Source organism: Macaca mulatta, chromosome 20 (genome assembly GCF_049350105.2).
Source record: "Macaca mulatta isolate MMU2019108-1 chromosome 20, T2T-MMU8v2.0, whole genome shotgun sequence".
NCBI classification, from domain to species: Eukaryota; Metazoa; Chordata; class Mammalia; order Primates; family Cercopithecidae; genus Macaca; species Macaca mulatta.
The window spans coordinates 23,304,127-23,328,872 of record NC_133425.1 but is presented as its reverse complement, the minus strand read 5'-3'; the positions used below and the strand labels follow the sequence as shown (position 1 = coordinate 23,328,872).

The following is a 24,746-nucleotide window of genomic DNA, read 5'->3' as shown; positions in this document are numbered from 1 at the left end:
GCCCAGGTGATTTTTAAATTGTTTGTAGAGATGAGGTTTCACCATATTGGCCAGGCTGGTCTCCAACTCCTGACCTCAGGTGATCCACCCACCTTGGCCTCCCAAAGTGCTGGGATTACAGGCGTAAGTCACCTTTCCTAGCCAAAAAAAATTTTGAATCAACCTATATTATGTTTTAAAAACAAACAACCAACCAAAAAGAAACAGAGTAAGTCAAATGGCATGGTTTAGGGATGTATTCTAAGGTGATAAAAAGATATTTAAAAAGCAAGAGAGTGATTACTAAATACTAGGAGCTTGGTTTCCTTTTGGGGTAAAGGAAAGGTTTTGAAAGTGAAGGAACATCCAAGGGCTTCCTGGGGCCCTGATGATGTTCCCTTTCTTGGTTTGGGTGATGGTTACCTATATGGGTGTTTGCTTTATAGCAATTCTTTATGCTGTCCACTTATGTTTGAAGCATTTTTCTGTATAAATGTTATATACTCCCACCCACCTCCAAAAGAAAACATTTTGAGAAACAATTCTATAGTACCTGTCCTCTACACTTTTTTTTTCTTTTCTTTTTGTGACAAAGTCTCGCTCTGTCGCCCAGGCTGGAGTGCAGTGGCAAGATGCCAGCTCACTGCAACCTCCACCTCCAGGATTCAAGCAATTCTCGTGCCTCAGCCTCCCAAGTAGCTGGGATTACAGGAATGTGTCACCAAGTCCAGCTAATTTTTGTAGTTTTAGTAGAGATGGGGTTTTGCCATGTTGGCCAGGTTGATCTCAAACTCCTTACCTCAAGTAATCCTCCCACCTTGGTCTCCAAAGTGCTGGGATTACAGGCATGAGCCACCACACCCAGCCCTGATACCTCCGTTCTATTCCAGTTATGCAACAATAGCTCCATGACCATCACTGGATGCAAATGCATATTGGTAATGGTGGCGGATGGAATGGAAAGTAGGTATTTATACTACGAAGTCTAATATCTACTTCTGCCAGCCAGCATGCGGGTAATAGTATTAGTCATCACAGTAGTAGTTGTAGCATTCTGCTTGGATATTGACCCAGGTTGGAACAAATCTAGAATTTACTTATATGTCTTAAGCTGAACTTCCAGTCACCCTTGGTTCCTTCTCAGCCTTAGCTCAGAGACAGGGTCTCACTCTGTCACCCAGGCTGGAGAGCAGTGGTATGAACACGGCTCACTGCAGCCTCGATCTCCTGGGTTCAAGCCATCCTCCTGCCTCAGCCTTCCAAGTAGCTGGGACCACAGGTGTGTGCCACCACCCCTGGCTAACTTTTTAAATTTTCTGTAGAGACAGAGTCTCATGATGTTGCCCAGGCTGCTCTCAAACTCCCAGACCCAAGCAATCCTCCTGCCTCAGCCTCCCAAAGTGTTGGGATTACAGGCATGAGCCACCATGTGCTGCCTGCTCAAAGCGTATTTCACTAGTAGACATGAGTTTGCAAGTCTAAAGAAGGGATGATTTGTTCTGTGTCTCATCAACCAAGAGTGATGAGAACAGAGCCCTGAGGAACACCAGCATTTAGGGGAGAAACAGATAAGAGAAAGCCTCCAAGGAAACGAGAAAGAGCATCCAGGGAATGGTACTCAGGAAGCCTAGAAGGAGTCAAGTCTCAAAAGCAGTTTGGCCAGACTGGGCGACAGAGCAAGACTCTGTCTCAAAAAAACAAAAAAACAAAAAAACAAAAAAATACAGTTTGGCCTTGGTCAGGCGCAGTGGCTCATGCCTGTAATCTCAGCACGTTGGGAGGCTAAGGCGGGCAGATCACTTGAGGTCAGGAGTTCAAGACCAACCTGGCCAACATGGTGAAACCCCATCTCCATTAAAAATACAAATATATATACATATATATAATCCAGATGTGATGGTGCACACCTATAGTCCCAGCTACTCAGGAAGCTGAGGCAGGAGAACTGCTTGAACCTGGGAGGCAGAGGGTTCAGTGAGCCAAGATTGCACCACTGCACTCCAGCCTGGGCAACAGAGCGAAGCTCCATCTCAAAAACAAAACAAAACAAAACAAACAAAACCAGTTTGGCCAATGTCGAAATGCAGCAAAGTCATATAAGATGTAGATCGATTGAATCAGCCCATTCCCCAGAGATGGGATTTTCTGAATCCACCATTTTCTATAAATTATGCATATCAGCACTAAAACCCCATTAGTCCAAATTGAATTTTGCAAAATAGCTCCGGAAAGAGGAAAGCAAAACTACTAACAGTGGTTATTTCTGGGCACTGAGATGAGTTGAGCGAAGGAGGGATTCTCACCTTTTTACTTCGTGTACTTCTGAATTACTTTAATTTTTACAAGGAGCATGAATGCATGTGAAAATTTCAGATGAAGCAAATAAATGAAAATAGCTCAGAGTTAACCAATACTAGCATAATAACACTGGGAGAAGCGAAAAGTGGTTTTTGTCGATGGAAGGGGAAAGAAAATCTATGGGGGGGGTGGTGTTGATGACAGATGAGGGAATTTGGCAGGCAAGGACTGGGGATGGGTGAACTGACAATGTTGGAAGTGAGAACGTGGTAGGAGATGCTGTGGTCCAGTAATTGGGTAGGTGGGTGAAAATACAATAGCAGGAGCAGTTCCCGGTTAGAAGTTGTAAGAGGCTCCTCCAGTGACCAATGGTCAGGTAAAGATGGCCAGGAAAAACCAAGCAAAGGGAGGGGGGTGATATTTGGGGTCTCACTGGCCCTCCAGGCTAGGGAAGCACTTTTGTTGTCAACTCACTTGGGGCTGCCTTCCCCAAGAGTCAACTGGGTCACCAGTAGTCTTATACTCAGGAGGCTGAAGTGCAAGGATTGTTTCAGCCCAGAAGTTCAAGACCAGCCTGGGCAACATAGTGAGAACTCCATCTCTAAATAAATAGATAATCTTAAAAAAAAAAAAAAAAAAAAAAAAGTCAGTGGCAAACAAAGAGGAAACTACCCCCCATCTACCCACCCATACCCCCAAGGCAAGACACACAGAGCACAGCAGAAAATAGAGTTGGGGCCGGGCGTGGTGCCTCACGCCTGTAATCCCTGCCCTTTGGAGGGTCGAGCTGGGTGGATCCACCTGAGCTGAGGAGTTCAAGACCAGCCTGGACAACATTGCAAAACTCCATCTCCACTAAAAAATTAGTCAGGCATGGTGGTGTGCACCTGTAGTCCCAGCAACTCGGGAGGCTGAGGCAGGAGAATTGCTTGAGCCCAGGAGGCAGAGGTTGCAGTGAGCCAAGATTATGCCACTGCACTCCAGCCTGAGTGACAGTGTAAGACCCTGTCTCAAAAAAAAAAAAAAAAGAGAGAGAGACAAAAAAGAAAAGACAAAGAAAACAGGGATGAAGATAACAGCACCGAGTTAAATGTAGTCAGGCTGGGTTCCAATTTACTTAACATCAGAAATCTACAAAGTGCCCTTTTCATCATGTCCTAACAAGCATTGATTGTATCTTTTGTTTTGTTTTTTAGTCTTTGCTAATCTGATTGGCGAAAAGGACTTTATTGTGACACAGGGGATGTCCTATCTAAATTGCTTGCTTACCCAAACCTTTGAGGGTGACACAGTGATTTTCATCTTTCCAGTCCCAGCATGTCACTTGACCTAGAATTAATGAATGGAAGTGCCATAGCATGGCTGTTTTTATTTGTATAAAAATGTGATGGAGAAAGAGTTGGCTGGGCAGGCATGGTGGTTCACGCCTGCAAATCCAGCACTTTGGGAGGCTGAGGCAGGAGGATCACTTGAGCCCGGGAGTTCAAAACCAGCCTGGGCAACATAGTAAGACCTCGTATCTAGAAATAATTTTTTAAATCAGCCTGTATGGTGGCTTGCACCTGTAGTTCCACCTACTTGGGAGGCTGACGTGAAAGGCTCACCTGAACCCAGGAGGTCAAGGATTCAGTGAGCCATGTTCATGCCACTGCACTCCAGCATGGCTGACAGAGCGAGACTCTGTCTCAAAAAAAAAAAAAAGAGTCAAGCATTTTCCTCATCGGTTTAAGCACAAGGAAACCTTGGGGCTTTGTGGCTTACAATAATGCCAATCTAGGGATGAGATAATTGGTGGCTGGCTCTTGTCATCACGAAAGGTTTACCTAGGCTATTTCATTAATGTTGCAGCTGAAACCCTGCATTTGATACAACTGAATCATTGGAACACTTAGTGCACTGTGGAGAAGTTATAGCATAAGGTAGTCAGTTTTTAGTCTGAGATGTCTCCAACTAGGAGGCGTCTCTATACCTCTAAGAAGGGTCGGATAAAATAAGTACAAAAAGGAGAGGATAGTGTTTCACAGTCAGATGCCTGTGATCAGTGAGCCAAATCTGCCTGCAGCTGTATAAACAAAAGATTTATTGGAACACAGCCAGGCTCATTCACTTTTATTTTGTCTATGGCAGCTTTTGCCCTACAATGGTAAAGTTCAATAGCTGAAACACTAGCTTTATAGCACTCAAAGTCAAAACTATTTACTATCTGCTTTTTTTTTTTTTTCTTTTTTTTTTGAGATGGAGTTTTGTTCTTGTTGCCCAGGCTGGAGTGCAATGGCGTGATCTCAGCTCACTGCAACCTCTGCCTCCCGGGTTCAAGTGATTCTCCTGCCTCAGCCCCACAGGTAGCTGGGATTACAGGCATGTGCTGCCATGACTGGCTAATTTTGTTTTTTTTTGTTTTTTTGTTTTTTTAGTAGAGACAGGGTTTCACCATGTTGGCCAGGCTGGTCTCGAACTCCTGACCTGAGGTGATCCTCCCGCCCCAGCCTTCCAACATGCTGGGATTACAAATATGAGCCACCACAGCCAGCCTACTATCTGCTCTTTTACGGGTAAAGCTTGCCCGCCTTGTTCTAGACCCTACCCCTCTCCAGAAATGGTCTGTGGAAAGAACCCAACTTGAGGAAGGTTTACATCAATAGATACAGAGGAGCACAGAAAAGTGGGGGATCATTTGATCCTCACAGCAACTCTATGAGGTAGGTACTATTATTATCTTCACTTTATAGATGGGAAAACTGAGGCACAGAGCAGTCAAACTAATTTCCCAGAGTCACATAACCAATGATTGTTGGAACTGAGATTTGAACCCAGGTAGTCTGGTTCTAGAGTTTGCACACTTAACTGCCACCAACAATGGCACCTAGAAGTTTTCAGAAGTGGAGGAAAGAAACAAAATAGGCATATACAAAAACTAATACTCTTCAAGAGCATCATAAGAAGCTAGAAGAAAAATGAAGCAATACTTTCCTTTTCTTTTTTTTTTTTTTTTTTTTTTTGAGAGAAAGGATATTTTCAACCTAAAATTCTAGACCTTGACACCTAACCATCAAGCATAATGGCAGAATAAAGATATTACAAATCACGCAAGCTCTCAAATATTTTTCACCAATGCACTCTTTTTTTTTCCTTTTCTTTTCTTTTCTTTTTTTTTTTTTTTTTTTAATGTAGTCTTGCTCTGTCACCCAGGCTAGAGTGCAGTGGTGCAATCATCTCAGCTCACTGCAACCTTCACCTCCCAGGTTCAAGCGATTCTCCTGCCTCAGCTTCTCATATAGCTGGGATTACAGGAACCTGCCATCATGCCTGACTAATTTTTGTGTTTTTAGTAGAGACAGAGTTTCACCATGTTGGCCAGGTTGGTCTTGAACTCCTGACCTCATGTGATCCACTCACCTCAGCCTCCCAAATTGCTGGGATTACAGACGTGAGCCACTGCACCTGGTCACCAGTGCATTCTTAGGAGGCTACTAGACAGTCTGCTCTATCAAAATGAGAAATTAAAGCTATAAAGAGGAAAGCAGGGGGTCCAGGAAGCAGTGGAAGCAGGAGAAAGGAAAGGGAATCCTAGGATGAGAGTAAAAAGTGGCCCAGAATGTACAGCAGGTCTGTTCAGACTGAAGCAATGAGATGGGATCCAAATAGGAGGTTGTATCAGTTAGCTATTGCTGTGTAACAAATGACACCCCAAAAGTTAGTAGCTTAAAACAACAAATAAATATCATCTCACACACTCTCTAAGGGTCAAAAATCAGGGAGCAGCCTCTGGTTCAGTCTTTTATGAAGTTGCAGTCAAGTGCAGGCTGAAGTCATCTAAAGGCTTGACAGGGGCTGAAAGATCTATTCATTCACATAACTGCTGCCAAGATCCCTCAATTACTTACCACCTGGGCCTCTCCATAGGGCTACTCCATATGGCAGTTGGCTCCCTCTAGAGTGAATAATCAAATAGAGATGGGGATGAAGCAAAGACCAAAACAGAAGTTACAACGTCTCTTATATTCTAATCTTAGAACTAATATGCCCTCACTTCTGATCTATTCTGCTGGTCAACAGAGATGAACCCTGGTACAAGGTTGGAGAGGACTACACAGGGTGTGAAAAACAGGAAACAGGGATCACTGGGGGGATCATCTTTGTGGCTGCCTACCACAAAGGTATTCCAGTTATTACAGCAGTGTAGCAAAACCTAGTGGTGAAATTGGCTGGATTGCAGTGGCTTATGCCTGTAATTCCAACACTTTGGGAAGCCAAGGCAGGAACATCACTTGAGGCCAGGAGCTCTAGACCAACCTGGGCAACATAGTGAGAACCCCATCTCTACAAAAATAAAATAAAAAATTAGCCAGGTGTGTTGGCTTGTGCCTGTATTCCCAGCTACTCAGGAGGCTGAGACAAGAGGATCGCTTGAGCCTAGGAGCTTGAGGCTGCAGTGAGCCATGATCACAACACTGCAGTCCAGCCTGGACAACAGAGCAAGACTCTGTCTCAATAAACAAAACAAGCAAACAAACAAAAAACAAAACAAAACAAAAAAACCCAGTGGTAAAAAACTACCACTTATTATGCTCATGGGTTTTGTGGGTCTGGAATTTAGGGTGCAGAAGGGATGGCTTGTCTCTGCTACCTAGTGTCTAGAACCTCAACTAGAAGACTCAAAGACTGGGGGCTGGAATCATCTGAAGGGTTGTTTACCCACAGGTCTGGTGGTTGATGCTGGCTGTCAGTTGGGGGCCTCAGTTCCTCACTGTGCACTCTGTCCATGTGGGCTAGTTTGGGCTTTTTCATAGCAGTGACTGGGTTCTAAGGTTAGGAGCCCTGAGAGAGAGAGACAGTCAAGTAGATGACATGCTATCTTTTATGTCCTAGCTTCAAAAATCACAGTATCATTTCCACCGCCTATTTGTTGAAGCATCACAAAATTCCACTGAGGTTCAAGGGAAGAAGAATAGTTTCTGCCTTTGTGTTTTTATTTTATTTTATTTCATTTTATCTTTTGAGACAGAGTCTCACTCTGTAGCCCAGGCTGGAATATTGTGGCACGATCTCAGCTCACTGCAACCTCCACCTCCTAGGTTCAAGCAATTCTTGTGCCTCAGCATCCCATGTAGCTGACGATTACAGGCGTGCACCACCATGCCCAGCTAATTTTTGTATTTTTAGTAGAGACGGGGTTTCACCATGCTGTCCAGTCTGGTCTCAAAACTCCTGACTTCAAGTGATCCGCCTGCCTTGGCCTCCCAAAGTGCTGGGAATACAGGTGTGAGTCACTGCGCCCAGCCAAGAAATGCATTTCTGTTGTTTATCACCTACCCTGTCTATCATATCTTGGTTTTACTGCCCAAACAGACTAAGACAAATATGTGGAAAACTAATAAAGTAAAATAAAGGAATTATTCACTCGAGAAAACAAAAGCTTATGCAAGAAGGAAAGGTAATCATGGTACACAACTTGGCTCAGCTTACATAGCATTTACAAAGTCACAGTAATGCAAACACTGAATATGGATTTAACCAAACCTTGTAATGTAGTTAGGTCAAAGATGAGAAAGGAAATTGGAAGAGAGTGTGAAAGAGTTGAATTCTCACCCTCCATAGTAAGAAGTCAGCAAATAATGTCTGTAAGGGGAAAGATAGATGTATGTTTCTAAATATGGAGGTGAATTAGAGAAGAAATGGCTAAAAGAATTTATAGAGGTTGCAACCAGGCATGGTGGCTCACACCTGTAATCCCAGCACTCTGGGAGGCCGAGGCGGGTGGATCACTTGAGGTCAGGAGTTTAAGACCAGCCTGGCCAACATGGCCAAATCCCGTCTCTACTGAAAATACAAAAATTAGCCAAGTGTGGAGGCGCACACCTGTAATCCCAGCTACTCAGGAGGCTGAGGCAGGAGAATCACTTGAACCAGGGCGGCAGAGGTTGCAGTGAGCCGAGATCGTGCCACTGAACTCCAGCCTGCGCAACAGAGCAAGACTCTGTCTCAAGAAAAAAAAAAAAATTATAGAGGTTGCCTCTCTAGGCTGGAACTGGGGTGGAAGAGAGTGTGGCAAGGACTGCTGGTTTCTGGGTTGAGTTTGAAGCATAACTGGGCTTTTGTATTCAGTCTCTGTCTTACCACACCTAGGCCTCTGCAATCTGTGGCCTTCAGGAGACTTGTCACTCTCCAATGCCTCTGATTAGACCCACTTAGACTCCCTTAGGTCATAAGACATACTGTCCAGTTCAGCTATTCCAAGGGGCACAGCCCCCAGCCTCAGACTCCACGTGCCGGGGGCTGGCCTCCCCCTCCCACTAGGCCCAGAAATTGCTTCCAGCCCCAAACTTGGAAAGAGAGCAAAAGTGTCCCCTATAAACATGGGATTTGTCTTTGCCTTGTCCCTGCCCAAAGCGAAAGAGCTCACCCAGATGGCCTTTCCCAAAAGAAAGGAACTGTGTTCTCCACGCACAAACCCGAGCCTCCACCCTCAATGACAGAACCCACATCTACTTTTTAAAAAATAAAAGTAATAATGAGCCAGGCACAGTGGCTCAGGCCTGTAGTCCCAGGACTTTGAGAGACCAAGGTCAGGAGTTCAAGACCAGCCTGGCCAACAGGGTGAAATCCCACCTCTACTAAAAATACAAAAATTAGCCGGGCTTGATGCCAGGTGCCTATAGTCCCAGCTACTCAGGAGGCTGAGGCACAAGAATCGCTTGAACCCAGGAGGTAGAGGTTGCAGTGAGCAGAGATCCAACCACTGCACTCCAGCCTGGGTGACAGAATGAGACGTTGTCTCAGAAAAAAAAAAAAAAAAAAAAGTATCTGCATATAATGTTTGTAACTTTTTAAGTGGCCATTTGTAGAGGTTTCAGAAAAATAATAACATCCAGTCCCTACTAGACTCTCTGTTATGTGAATAAGAAAAATATCTACAGAATCCAACCATGTTTCCATCTGCACTGAAGGATTTCTGTCCTCAACATTGGAACAGAAACCAGTGTAATTCTTGGCACCTGGAGAACCATAATCAACCTCTTCCATGTTATCAGCTTTAGCTAATGTTAAAGGCATAGTGCTTAAAACATCAAAATTTAGGAGACTGCACAACAGTGACATACTAAAAATACAAATGCTTGTTTTATTTTGCTGACATATGTTGGTTGAGGATAATGGAACCAAAAGTAGATTCAGAAAATATTTTCTAATACACCGGATTTGCATACCACAGATAAATTATTTCTGGGCAACTTCTTCATGTTCTGCTTGGAGGAGAATGGGAATGCAGGGACAAACTCTGGAAAATATAGCGTAATAATTTTTTTCTAGAATTGGTATGGTATCGGATAGGAATTGTATTCAACTACTAGTAACAGGGCTCCAATTATTGTAGATCAAACAATTTAGGGTTTGTTCTCTGATATAAAAGGCTAGAACTGGCTGGGTGCAGTTGGATCACGCCTGTAATCCCAGCACTTTGGGAGGCTGAGGCGGGTGGATCACTTGAGGTCAGGAGTTTGAGAACAGCCTGGCTAACATGATGAAATCCTGTCTGTACCAAAAAGTACAAAAATTAGCCAGGTGTGGTGGTGTGCACCTGTAGCCCCAGCTATACAGGAGGCTGAGGCGGGAAAATCGCTTGAACTTGGGAGGCGGAGGTTACAGTGAGCTGAGATCACGCTACTGCACTTCAGCCTGGGTGCGAGGGTGAGACCCTGTCTCAAAAAAAAAAAAAAAAAGAAAAGAAAAAGAAAAAAGAAAAAAAAGGCTAGAACTGATATGGCAACTCAACAAAGTTATTTGGGATTCAGGCTCCTTCTCTTAGTCTAAGCATGTAATTTCAAAACTCAAGGTTATTCACGTTCACATTATGTATATGGAGCTCACGTAATGGAGAAGCAAAAGAGGTTAGCTACAAAGGAAACTAAGAAATGTTATCTTTTCGCCAGACACTTTACCCCAAGTAAAATTGGCTTTCCTTTATTAAAAAAAAAAAAAGAGGGGAATGAATAGGCTACAGTAGACAACTAGCAGTCTCTGCGATGGGCACTCACTCAAAAAAAATTACTTTGCTTAATTAGGCACAAAACTCTTCATTTTTCCAAACATATTGATCCCTAGAAATCCCCAGCTCTAGAAATGCTACCATTCTCCAACCACATGCTCAAACCAAGAACCTACAAACCATCTCTGATTCTTCTTTTACTTTAGCCCCACGTGCAAACCATGAGCATGTTTTCTTGACTCTACCTCCAGAATATGTCCCATGTCTTTCTAAATCTAACCCCTGCTGTCACCACCCTCCTCCCTACCTAAACTATTGCCATAGCCTCCACCTAGTCTTCCTCATCCTGCTTTTTTAAAAAATAAGTGTTATTTTCGTTTCACAGACAGAGTCTTGCTCTGCTGCCCAGGCTGGAGTGCCGTGATGCAGTCATACTCACTGCGGCCTCCAACTCCTGGATTCAAGCCATTCTTCCACCTCAACCTCCCAAGTGCCTAGGACCACAGATGTGTACCACCACACCCCGCTAATTTTTTTAATGTTTTGTAGAGACAGAGTCTCACTACGTTGCCCAGGCTGGTCTTGAATTCCTGGGCTCGAGCAGTCCTCCCATCTCAGCCTCCCAAAACACTGGGATTACATGAGCCACTCTGTCCAGCCTGAACTTACTTCATCATACATTTATTTATTGTGTTATCTGCCTACCTCTCTAGAATATAAACTCCATGGCAGTGGGGTTGTCTGTCTTGCTTATCCCTGTGATACCTGCTTTTATTTAGCTCCGTATCTGGCATGCCAAAGTGTTCATGAATATTAATTATGTATTAATTAATCATTTGCTCAAAACAGAATCTGAAAATATTGCTCAGAGTTGGGAAAGAGTTTGGTAGGGCTTAAAATGAGAAGTTGATCATCCGAGTATTAAATTAAATATCTTTTGTGAATTATTTTCATGCTAGGAAGCGACAAACAGACCTCTTAAATATCAAATTAGTATACACTGAAGTCTAATTATGAAAATTCACACCCAAAATTGTGGGAAAATCAGAGGGAATGTTTAATTAAAAGAAAAATGTATGTGATTGGAAACCAGCAATTTCTCAACAGACTGAAAAGCTTAATGACTAAAAGCAAGCACTTCACCACTTACTGACTGCATGACCTTGAGAATATTACTTCATATTAATAACGTGGGGTTACTAAAAATACCTAACTCAAGGGTTTATTGTTAGAACTAAAGGAGGTTATGTTTGTGTAGGGTTTATTTAGCTCAATAGGAAGTGGCCATTACCATTATGCCTTTATCATTAAAATTTGGTTAAAATACATACATATATATATATATATATATATATATATATATATATATATTTCACATTTAAAATGGAACCATTTAAGCAATAAAGCTATTTTAAAACTTTAGTCATCAGTCCAGGAGTGCCTGCAAGGGCTAGTGGAAAGTTGGAGACAACAGTGTGTTGAACCTGTAAGTGTAAAGCAAGAGAGAAAGAGAGAGAGCTGTGGGTCAAAGCCTTTATTAAGGTCCTTGGTACGGCTGGGTGCGGTGGCTCATGCCTGTAATCCCAGCACTTTGGGAGGCTGAGATGGGCAGATCACGAGGTCAAGAGTTTGAGACCAGCCTGGCCAACATGGGGAAACCCTGTCTCTGCTAAAAATACAAAAATTAGCTGGGCGTGGTGGTGGGTGCCTGTAATCCCAGTTACTCAGGAGGCTGAGGCAGGAGGATTGCTTAAAACCGGAAGGCAGAGGTTGTGGTGAGCTTAGATCACGCCACTGCACTCCAGCCCCGTCTCACACACACAAAAAAAGGTCTTGGGTATTATCCCAGCAGATTTCCCACAAGAAGTTCTAATTGGTGGGTTTAGAGTAAGCAGGCAGGAGCTCTGCAAAGTCACACTGTGACTTAGAGGTAGTCGCTGTAGCATATCTGTGCAACCTATGCAAGGTGTAGGGGCCAGAGGGGTAAGTCAAGTAGATGGGGTGAGACAAGTAGGTTGTATCTACACCAGGAGGAGATATAAGGCTTGGGATTATATATATTATATATAATATATATTATATATAAGTGGGGTGTGGTGGTACACATCTGTGATCCAGGTATCTGGATCAACCACGTTGAGGAACTGGGAAGAGGTGAAGAACTGTGTCCAGGGTGACTGGGCCCTGCATCTGATGTGAGAAAGTCTAACTTATATTCAAAATGGGTACCAAGGCAACATAAAACTGTGGAAATTCACCACACAACCCATGGATCTCAGTCATATGCAGACAAGTCTATATTCAAAATAATATGCAGACTTGCAGGTCCTGCCTCTGGAAATCATAATGTAGAAAATCTATAGTGAAGCCCAAGTACCAGTATTTTTGTAAATTTCCCAGGTAATTTATTCTGATGTTCAAAATAACTAGTTTGGGGAACTATTGAGCTGCAAATGGCTCAATAAAGCACTACCAGAAAATTATTATTGAATAATAAGGAGGAACTAATCAGGCAAAGGTTGGGGTGAAAGACGGTCCATCCAAAGAGAAAAGCCAAAGTCATTGAGAAACAGCAGAGCATAGAGAGGAAGAACCTCAAACAGCTGGCATTCCTAGGACATGAAATGACATGCACGTGGGAGTCAGAGATGAAACTGGAAAGACTGCATACGTCATCTACATTGCAGAGGACCTGGAAGCTATGAAAATACTTACATTTGATCAATTATGTGAAACTATTTAAGAATTTTTTTTTTTTGAGACGGAGTCTTGCTCTGTTGCCCAGGCTGGAGTGCAGTGGCGCCAGCTCGGCTCACTGCAAGCTCTGCCTCCCGGGTTCACGCCATTCTCCTGCATCAGCCTCCCGAGGAGCTGGGACTACAGGTGCCTGCCACTACACCCGGCTAATTTTTTGTATTTTTCAGTAGAGACGGGGTTTCACCGTGTTAGCCAGGATGGTCTCGATCTCCTGACCTCATGATCCGCCCGCCTCGGCCTCCCAAAGTGCTGGGATTACAGGCGTGAGCCACCGCGTCCAGCCAGATTTTTTTTTTTTTTTTAATGGAGTACAATGGTGTGATCTCAGCTCACTGCAACCTCCACCTCCCGGGTTCAAGCGATTCTCCTGCCTCAGCCTCCTGAGTATCTGGGATTACAGGCACCCGCCACCACGCCCAGTTAATTTTTGTATTTTTAGTAGAGATGGGGTTTCACTATGTTGGTCAGGCTGGTCTCAAACTCCTGACCTCAGGTGATCCACCCACCTTGGCCTCCCAAAGTACTATTTAATAATTTAAAGGAGATTAGGAAGGTTGAGGCAGGAGGATTACTTGAGACCAGGAAGTCAAGACCAACCTGAGCAACACAGCAAGACCCTATCTCTACAAAAAAAAAATGGAAGAAAACTTAGCCCAGTATAGTGACACACACCCATAGTCCCAGATACTCGGGAGGCTGAAGTGGGAGGATTATTTGAGCCCAGGAGGTTGAGGTTGCAGTGAGCTGTATTGTGCCACTGCACCCCAACCTGGCAACAGAGTAAGACCCTGTCCCTAAAGAAAGAGTTTAAAGAAGAGAAGTGGGCCGGGCGCGGTGGCTCAAGCCTGTAATCCCAGCACTTTGGGAGGCCGAGACGGGCGGATCACGAGGTCAGGAGATCGAGACCATCCTGGCTAACATGGTCAAACCCCGTCTCTACTAAAAAAATACAAAAAACTAGCCGGGCGAGGTGGCGGGCGCCTGTAGTCCCAGCTACTCGGGAGGCTGAGGCAGGAGAATGGCGTGAACCCGGGAGGTGGAGCTTGCAGTGAGCTGAGATCCGGACACTGCATTCCAGCCTGGGCGACTGAGCGAGACTCCCTCTCAAAAAAAAAAAAAAAAAAGAAGAGAAGTGCCCCAGAGTGACTTGCTTTTACTTAAAAAGGTAACATCCTAGAACATAACCCCTCAAAATACTTTTCTTTATATGTTTATATACATGTTTACAAATTAGTTTATGCTGTTTATATTGTTTTCTTAACGATGATAATATTCATCTATGACATTTTAAATGGCTGAATACCGTTTCGTTTTATAAATATATCATTTCATTTTTAACCGATCCTATTGTGGTAGGTTTATTTAATTTTTTTAACTTAGCAAAACTGGAACGATATTTCCAAGAAATCCCTTCTCTATGGTCTATGTTATTGTTGGCCGTGAGAAAAACGTATGCAAGATTTGACAGACTGGCTGGGTGCAGTGGCTCAGGCCTGTACTCCCAACACTTTGGAAGGCTGAGGCTGGAGGATCACTTGAGCCCAGGAGTTCAAGACCAACCTGGGCAACATAACAAGATCCCCCATCTCTACAAAAAAATAAATAAGTAAATAAATATAAAGAAAGAAAGAAAGAAGCCAGGCATGGTGACATGGGCCTGTGGTCCCACTTACTCAGGAGGCTGAGGCAGGAGGATAACCTGAGTCTGGGGGTTTGAGGCTGCTGTGAGCTATGATTACCACTTCACTCCAGCCTAGGTGACAGAGTGAGACTCTGTCGCTTAAAAAAAAAAAAAAAAGATTTGGCAGACGGGACTGAAGTTGCCACAATTTCTATGCTCTGAGCATAGGTGTGTGGCATTCTTGACACTCACACAATTTGCAGCTAAGCTGAAGCTTCACCTGTGGGTGTGAGGCAGCAGCCAGGCCTGTGGTGCCCCCCGCTCCTCCAGGTCTCCTTCACCTTCTCCAAAGCCCAGACCAGGTGCCCGGCTCCTCCTGCCAGTCACTCACGTCATCAAGATTGGAGGTGGCAACAGACTCAGGTTCCACGTTGTCCTTGTAGGTTCCTGTTGGTCTTTGCATCCCCTACTTCATGTACATTTTTTCCTGCCCAGCTGCTGGCCCTGATGACTTCACGTCCAACATTAGATTCAGAAGAGCCATTGCCTCACATAGACTGATAACTTGCCCCCACAGTTGCATGAGGACTAATCCCTGCATGCAATAAGTCTCTCATTGCGTGTCAGCCATAGTGGTTCTGCCCTTCTGATCAAACTCCAATTGAACACTAATGCAGTGTGTTAGTTGGGTTCTCTGGGGTAGTATCAGGTTTATTGGAAGTAACATCCATGAAAGATAAAATGGTGAAGAAGGAGGATTGGCCAGGGAGAACCTCAGATCAAGATGCAGATCTGGAAAACGTTCATCCAGCCCAGTGGGGAGTTCTGGAGCAAAGATTTCCCACCAAAGGAATCCCACAGTGAGCTATAATCACTAGTCTCAGTGCCTTGCTCAGTCCTTCACTAGGGCTGCCTGAGAACAGCACAACCTCAGCTTAACAGGTGAGGCAGAGGCCAGGTGCAGTGGCTCACACCTGCAATCCCAGCACTTTGGGAGGCCGAGGTGGGAGGGTCACTTGAGCCCAGGAGTTCAACACCAGCCAGGGCAACATGGTGAGACATCATCTCTGATAAAAATTTAAAAAGTAAATTAGCTGAGTGTAGTGGCACACACCTGTAGTCCCAGCTACTCAGGACTTGAGGTGGGAGGTGGGAGGATCACTTGAGCCCAGGTCAAAGCTGCAGTGAGCTGTCATTGCACCACTGCACTCCAGCCTGGGCGACACAGCAAGGCCCATGCCTCAAAAATAGAAAAATAAAAATAGCTGGAAGCTGTCAGCTCCCAGCATTCCTCACAGCTGAAGGGCAAGTTCCTTCTTGAAGGCAGACCCGAATGGCACACCCTAGAGCTGCCCCACCCGTGCTGGCGCACAGTTGGATGACTCTGATAATTCACTTTGTTTATTATAAACAAGACTTAAGGGAACAATCTGGTAGGTCATATCTTTTTGCACATCCTTAATTATTTGCTTAGGATACTTGCCTAGAAATGAGGATCTGGGACAAGTAATCTCCCCATTTTTAGGGCTTTTGACATCTAAAACTAGACTGGGCCTCCGAAGAGGTGTGGTTTTAATCAGATTTTAATCAACATTGAGGTTGAATGTTTTCATATGCATTTAGACATTTATATTTCTTTGTTTCTTTTTTTTTATTATTTTTATTTTTTTTGGAGATGGGTCTCGCTCTGTTGTCCAGGCTGGAGTACAGTGGCATGATCTCGACTCACTGCAACCTCCGTCTGCTGGGTTCAAGCAATTCTCCTGCCTCAGTTTCCTGAGTGGCTGGGATTACAGGCGCCCATCACCACGCCCAGCTAATTTTTGTATTTTTCAGTAGAGACAGGGTTTTGCCATGTTGGCCAGGCTGGTCTTGAACTCCTGACCTCAGGTGAGCCACCTGCCTTGGCCTCCCAGAGTGCTGGGATTACAGACATGAGCCACAACGCCCTCGAAAGAGCTACTTATATGTAAAATATTGCAACCCATTGTCTGATGTGCATGATTCAAATAATTCTCCAGTTTGTCTTTTACCTTTAATTTTTTTAATTTTTAAGTAGTCAACACTATTAATATTTTACTTTATGATTCTTCTTAGGAAAGCCTCCGCATCTCAGGATTACATTAATACATTAAAAATCACACCTTTTTTCTTTTTTTTTTTTTTTCTTTTTCTTTCTTTCTCTTTTTTTTTTTTTTTTTTTTTTTTTTAACAGGATCTCTCTCTGTCACCCAGGCTGGAGTGCAGTGGTGAGATTACAGCTCACTCCACTGCAGCCTCAACCCCCTGGGTTCAAGCAATTCTCCCGCCTCAGCCTCCTAAGTGTCTGGGACTATAGGTGTACACCACCACACTCGGCTAATTTTTGTATTTTTTGTAGAGACAGAGTCTCATTATGTTGTCCAGGCTAGTCTTGAACTCCTGAGCTCAAGTGATCCTCCCACTCAGCCTCCTAAAGTGCTGTTATACTCCTTTTCTTTTCCTTTTTTTTTTTTTGAGACAAAGTCTCACTCCGTCACCCAGGCTGAAGTGCAGTGGCGTGATCTCGGCTCACTGCAAGCTCCGCCTCCCAGGTTCTTGCCATTCTCTTGCCTCAGCCTCCCCAGTAGCTGGGACTACAGGCACCCACCACCACGCCTGGCTGATTTTTTGTATTTTTAGTAGAGACGGGGTTTGACCATGTTAGCCAGGATGGTCTCGATCTCCTGACCTCGTGATCCGCCCACCTTGGCCTCCCAAAGTGTTGGGATTACAGGCGAGAGCCACCACACCCGGCCTAGAGATGGATTCTTACTCTGTTGCCCAGGCTGGAGTGCAAGGCATGATCACAGCTCACTGCAGCCTGGACCTCCTGGGCTTAAGTGATCCTCCTGCCTCAGTCTCCTAAGTAGCTAGGACTACAGGTGTGCACCACCAGCTAATTTTTTATTTTTTAGAGACATGATCTCACTATGTTGCCCAGCTGGTCTCAAACTCCTAGCCTCAAGTGATCCTCCCATCTCGACCTCCCAAAGCGTTTTTTTTTTAATACTGTAATTGTTAACTAGATACTTCACATTTTTTATATACACAAAGCTCTTTTACATCTACCTATTTAGTGCTTTGCATTAATAAGTATGAGAAAAATCCATTCATAAAACAGTCTACACAGAGTTGCCTAAACTTTAGAGGCTTCCCAAACCAACCATTTTATTTATTTTGGTTTCATGATAAATGATCGATGTTAACTGGTAAGATAAGGCCCATATTATTATTCACATTTTTGAAATGTCTACTTTCCTTCCCTGCAAGAAAATTACGCACCCCCACCTGTAGCCACAATGTCAGATTAAAGATGACCATAAGTTCATCAGTACTCCTGCCATCCAGAGATGGAGTCTAGATTTCCTCTTCTGTGAGCTCTAGGACTGTTTTGTCCCAATTCATTTTTTTTTCTTTTGAGACAGAGTCTCACTTTGTCACCCAGGCTGGAGTGCAGTGGCCCAGTCTCAGTTCTCTGCAACCTCCATCTCCCACGTTCAAGCGATTCTCCTGCCGCAGCCTCCCGTGTAACTGGGATTACAGGCACCTGCCACCATACCCGGGTAATTTTTGTATTTTTAGTAGAGACAGGGTTTCACCACGTTGGCCAGGCTGGTCTCGAACTCCTGACCTCAGCCTCCCAAAGTGCTGGGATTACAGGCGTGAGCCACCATTCCTGGCCTGTTTTGTCTCAATACATTATGACAAAAGTGACATTGTGCCACTGTCTCAGGCTTTAAGACACTGGCATCTTTCACTTCCTGTTTCCTAGGACACTGTCTCTGGAAGCCTTTTCTAGACACTGCTCCTGTGAGGATGTGATGGCTAGAGCTATGGCAGTCATTTTGTAACCATGAGTCAATACACCTGAGCATTAAAAGCCAACATACTCAGGAATAGAAGGATAAAACATCTTGGAGTCTCAATTACATTGTTGAATCATTCAACAACTCTAAGACTGCCTACCACAAGAGACGTCTTATAATGTGAGATAATTGTTTTAATTATTTAAGCCACTGTTAGCTGGTAATTCTGTTATTTGTAGCCAAAAACAAACTAGCTAGTATATAGTTATCTGTTGATTTTGCCTGTTCAACATGCAGCCTCCTTCTTCCCATAACAACATTCCGATATTCCTTTAGGGAATCACACACACACACACACACACACACACACACACACGCACACACACACACACATTGCATTTGGTTCAAGTGGGATTGACTTCAGTCCATAGTACCGGGACAAGCATGTGAACAGGTCTGGATAACCAGAGTGTTGCGTTTACCTGGCTACAATGGATGGGCCAATGAGGTTTTGTTCTGGGACTTTTGACAGAACTGTTGGAAAAGAGAGACTCATGATCCTTAGCAAAGTAACGCAGAAACAGAAAACCAAATACCACATGTTTTCACTTATAAGTGGGAGCTAAATGATGAGAACACACGGACACACAGAGGGGAACAACACACACTGGGGTCTTTTGCAGGATGGAGGGTGGAAGGAGAGAGAGGATCAGGAAAAATAACTAATGGGTAGTAGGCTTAACACCTGGGTGACTAAATAATCTGTGCAGCCACCTCCCATTACACAAGTTTACCTGTGTAACAAACCTGCACTTGTACCCCTGAACTTAAGATAAAATTTTTTAAAAAGAGAGAGAGGCTCTCTTTTTACTGGTATTTTATTTTACTGCTTAAGAATGAAACCAACACATTGGCTGGGCGCGGTGGCTCACACCTGTAATCCCAGCACTTTAGGAGGCTGAGGTGGGTGGATCACTTGAGGTCAGGAGTTCAAGATCAGTGTGGCCAACATGGTGAAACCCCATCCCTACTAAAAATACAAACATTAGCCCAGTGTAGTGGCACATGCCTGTAATCTCAGCTACTTGGGAAACTGAGGCAAGAGGTTCCCTTGAACCCAGGAGGCAGAAGTTGCAGTGAGCCAACATCACACCACCGCCCTCCAGCCTGGGCAACAGAATGAGACCTGTCTAAAGAAAAAAAATATGAATGAATGAATGAATGAATGAATGAATGAACCAACACAGAGGACAGCAGAGTTGAGAAATGAAAGACTAATTTCTGGTAATATCATTGAGCCTTTGGGACTCACCTTTGCCTGGTGTACCTTTGGACTTTTCTTTCAGCTATATGAACCAATAAATTTCTATTATTTTATTAGCCAGTTAACAACTGAAGAATCCTGACTGGTGCAGGCCAGAGTCCAGGCTTACAAATGAGGCCAAGGGCCTCAGCTAAAATAAGTAGGTTTGAGGGAGAGGGGGAGAGAGAAAGGATAAGATACAGCTCTGGAGGGCAGCTGCTAGTATCTCTCTCTGTCACAGATGACAGAAGCTAAGGCCCCGAGGGTTAAAATCACTTACCCAAGGTTGTACAGCAGCTCATTATAAGAGTCCAAATTCAAACCCAGGCCTAACAAGACTCAGCTATACCGTATCGCCAGTGTGGTTTTACTAAATCACACTAATTCTCAGGGTAGGGCTCTACCAGGAATCAAGACTGTATGTTGCCTCTTAAACATTAAGAGTTTTATTGGAGCTGGGTGTGGTGGCTCACGCCTGTAATCCCAGCACTTTAGGAGGCCAAGGCAGGTGGATCCCCTGAGGTCAGGAGTTCAAGACCAGCCTAGCCAACATGGCAAAACCCCATCTCTACTAAAAATACAAAAATTAGCCAGGCATGGTGGTGGGCGCCTGTAATCCCAGCTACTCAGTTGGCTGAGGCAGGAGAATTGCTTAAACCTGGGAGGCAGAGGTTTCAGTGAGCTGAGAACCCACCACTGCACTCCAGCCTGGGCAACAGAGTGAGACTCCATCTCAAAAAAAAAAAAGAGTTTTATTGGTGTTGCTTAGGTAGGGCTGAGGACTAGGTCAGAATTCCTAACTATTTTCCTGATCAGTTAGCAAGGGGCAATGGCAGCATAACCAGGTCTGCCCAACATCACTACCTGAAGGGACAGAAAGTGAAGACTCAACCCAAGTTTATTTCCTCATTGTGTCCTCCAGGCAGTGGTTCCCAAGGTATGGGAAGCGCACCACTCACATACACAAGATGATTCTGGGTAGTAACAACACAGCTCGATAACACTGAATCGCACAGTGAAAAGGTCATTTCTAACCAGGTGCAGTAGCTCACACTTGTAATTCCAGCCCAGGCAATATAGCAAGACCCCATCTCTACAAACAAATAGCAAAATTAACCAGGTGTAGTGGCATGTACCTGTGATCCCAACTATTCAAGAGGCTAAGGTGAGAGGATCACTTGAGCACCGGAAGTAGAGGCTGCAGCGTGCCAAGATCACACCACTGCATTCCAGCCTTGGTGACACAGCAAGATCCAGTCTCAAAAAAGAAAAAAAATTTATACCCTTCTCAATTCTTTTTTGCATTCTTCAGATCACCAAAGAGAAATCTCTGTTTTGGGCAGGTTTGTCTTTTAAAACTCTTTAACACTTGTTAAATCTTGTTTAACACTTGTTAAATCTTGTTTAACACTTGTTAAATCTTGTTTAACACTTGTTAAATTAACACTTGTTAATCTTCTCCCTGTAAAAAAAAAAAGTATCATTTTTGATTGACATATAATGATCATACATATTTACAGAATACAGTTGATGTTTTTGTTTTTGTTTGTGTTTGTGTTTTGAGACGGAGTCTTGCTCTGTTGCCCAGGCTGGAGTGCAGTGGCGCAATCTCGGCTCACTGCAGCCTGGGCAGTGATTCTGGGTTCAAGCGATTCTCCTGCCTCAGCCTCCCAAGTAGCTGGGATTACAGGTGCCTGCCACCATGCCTGGCTAATTTTTGTATTTTTAATAGAGATGAGGTCTCGCCATGTTGGCCAGGCTGGTCTCAAACTCCTGACCTCAGGTAATCCGCCCACCTCAGCCTCCCAAAGTGCTGGGATTAGAGGCATGAGCCACTGCGCCCAGCTCAGTGTGATATTTTGATACATATATACAATGTGTAATTCTCAAATGAGGGTAATTAGTATATTCTTCACCTCAAACATTTATCATTTGTGTTGATATTCCCTTATATGTGTATTTTTTGTTTGTTTCTTTGCATGTACTATATTTGTGTAGTTATTTTATTTATAGTCATTGATGCTGCTTTTATTTTATAGGAGTGATAATGGATGATTGGATGCAGAAAATATACTTTAAAAAGAAAATAAAATTTATAGGAGTAAATACAATTTCCTTTATATGTTCAAATGTATAAATTTTAAGTGAGTCTGTTTATAGACAACGAGTAACAGTACAGGACACAGATGCTGTACAGCAACAATAATGAGGATGGTAAGCAAATCACTAAAAATTGTCAACTGCTGCTCACAGGAGAGGGGCTCCTCATCAGGACCCCTCTAGAACAATCCACAGGCGTCTGCCAGACTTGACATCCAGAGGGTGGGGTTCAGCAGTTTCTGCCCAGCAGCCAGACTGCAGCCCCTCACCTGCATGGCAAAAGCCTCCCCTCCCGAGGTTGGGTGGGATCTGGGGCTTCCGTGCTGAGAGTGGTTTGTGCCTCCAACCACCAGAACAGTGAGTGGAGTCCTGGGGATCCCTCAGGCCCTCTAGTAACTCTTATGAGATGAGGAGCACTAGTGATTGGTACTGAGTTCCTAGAGAAGGTGTGGGCATGAATAGACGGGGAGACCTTTCTTTCGAGCCTATGGGCCCGGCGCTATGCTCAGTGCCTTACGGCTGTTGGAGACCTTCTTATAGATAGCAGTCACTAGGAGCCTGACTGGAAGTTTTAGGTCAATGTTTTCAAAAAATGTTTCCTTCATCTTCTGATATCAGAATCACTTATTTAAAAATGTATAGATCTAGGTTGGGCACAGTGTCTCATGCCTATAATCCCAGTATTTTGGGAGGCCAAAAAAGGGGATTCAGGTCAGGTGTGATGGCTCATGCCTGTCATCCCAGCACTTTGAGAGGCCAAGGCAGGCGGATCACTTGAGGTCAGGAGTTCAAGAGCAGCCTGGCCAACATGGCGAAACCCTGTCTCTACTAAAAATACAAAAATTAACTGGGCATGGTGGTGCACACCTGTAGTCCCAGCTACTCAGGAGGCTAAAGCAGGAGAATCATTTGAACCCTGAGGGCTGAGGTTGCAGTGAGCCGAGATCACACCACTGCACTCCAACCTTGGCGACAGAGAAAGACTCCATCTCCAAACAAACAAATAAACAAAAATTAGGCAGGCATGGTGGTGCACACCTTTAGTCCCAGCTACTCGGGAGGCTGATGCAGGAGAATTGCTTGAACCTAGGAGGCAGAGGTTGCAGTGAGCCAAGATCACACCACTGCACTCCAGCCTTGCTGACAGAGCAAGACTCCATCTCAAAAAAAAAAAAAAAAAAAAAAAATTAGCCGGGTGTTGTGACACACACCTGTAGTCCCAGCTATTCAGGAGGCTGATGCAGGAGAATCACTTGAACCCGGGAGGCAGAGGTTGCAGTGAGCTGAGAACCCACCACTGCACTCCAGCCTGGGCTACAAAGTGAGACCCCAGCTCAAATAATAATAATAAATGTTAAAAGTTGAAATGTGGTTAATCCACATTTCACATTGTGGTTAACCCCAAACAATTCCAGGTTCCTGGGGCCCCAAGGTGCATCATATGTACATGACCTCAAACTTCTAAAATCAGAAAGTGCCAGGAGCTGTGCAGCGCTTCCTCAAAATGTCCCACTGAGTACTCACAATAATGGATGAGTGTGAGCTTGTGTTCTGGAAGGTCTAGTGTCTCTCAGGTTGGGTTTTGCCAGAAGCACCCTGAGGTTTGACAGTAAGTTTATTTGTGAGGTGATCCAGGAAGCACTAATAGGGAAGTACACCCGTGAGACAGAAAGGGAAGGAAGCCAGGACAGGGTGGGTTTTTGTTGTTGTTGTTGTTTGTTGTTTTGGGGGTTTTTTGTGTTTTTTGAGACAGAGTCTCACTGTTGCCTAGGCTGGAGTGTAGTGGCACAGTTTTGGCTCACTGCAACCCCTGCCTCCCAGGTTCAAGCAATTCTCCTTCGCCAGCCTCCCAAGTAGCGGGACTACAGGTGCATGTGACCACGCCTGAGCAATTTTTGTATTTTTAGTAGAGACAGGGTTTCACCATATTGGCCAAGCTGGTCTCAAACTCCTGACCTCAGGTGATCCGCCCACCTTGGCTTCCCAAAGTGCTGGGATGACAGGCCTGAGCCACTGCACCCGGCCAGGACGGGGTGATTTAACAAGCAAATCAATTAACACTGTGAGCAATCCGGGCTCAAATCTGCTGGAAATTTCTGAGAATTAAGAAAACATGTATCTAAATTGTGCCACCTGAAGGATAAAGTAACTGGGTATTTATCCAACCAATTTCCATCTGTCACTAGTTGAGAGCTACTCCTAATGTCATTAACTCCCTGGCACTTCCATCCTGCCCCTTGTACAGGCTGAATATGTGCAAAGCCCTCGGGCAAAGCATCACAGTGCTTCGAAAAAGAAGCCACTAGCATGTATGGCTGGGTGCGGTGGCTCACGCCTATAATCCCAGCACTTTGGGAGCCTGAGATGGGCGAATCACTTGAGTCTAGGAGTTCAAGTCTAGCCTGGGCAACATGGTGAAACCCCGTATCTTTAAAAAACAAAATTAGCTGGGCATGGTGGCATGTGCCTGTAGTCCCAGCTACTCAAGAGGCTGAGGTGGCAACATTGCTTGAGCCCAGGAGGCAGAGGTTGCAGTGAGCCGAGACTGTGCCACTGCACTCCAGCCTAGGTGACAAAGCTAGACTCTGTCTCAAAAAAGAAGAAAGAAGGGAAGAAAGAGAGAAAGAAAAGAAAACAAAAGAAAAGAAAGAAAGGAAGGAAGGAAGGAAGGAAGGAAGAAGGGAGGGAGGGAGGGAAGGAAGGAAGGAAGGAAGGAAGGAAGGAAGGAAGGAAGGAAGGAAGGAAGGAAGGAAAGAAGAAAGAAAGAGAAAGAAGAAAAAAGGAAAGAAACCATTGGCATGCTAAGTAATGGCAAATGTCTAGCAGGTGGTGTGCAGATAAATGTTTAACAACTGGCTTTCCAGGAGGAAAAAGCCT

General features: G+C 44.4%; 1 long non-coding RNA gene across 1 annotated transcript; it reads right to left on the bottom strand.

Annotated features, from left to right (window-relative positions):
* Positions 1-20,173, bottom strand: LOC144338129 (uncharacterized). Its single transcript, XR_013411970.1, has 3 exons — positions 20,050-20,173; positions 6,162-6,208; positions 1-137 (listed from the first exon to the last, which is right to left on the bottom strand). It is a non-coding gene; the product is annotated as an uncharacterized LOC144338129 (long non-coding RNA).
* Between the last annotated feature and the right edge of the window lie 4,573 nt (positions 20,174-24,746).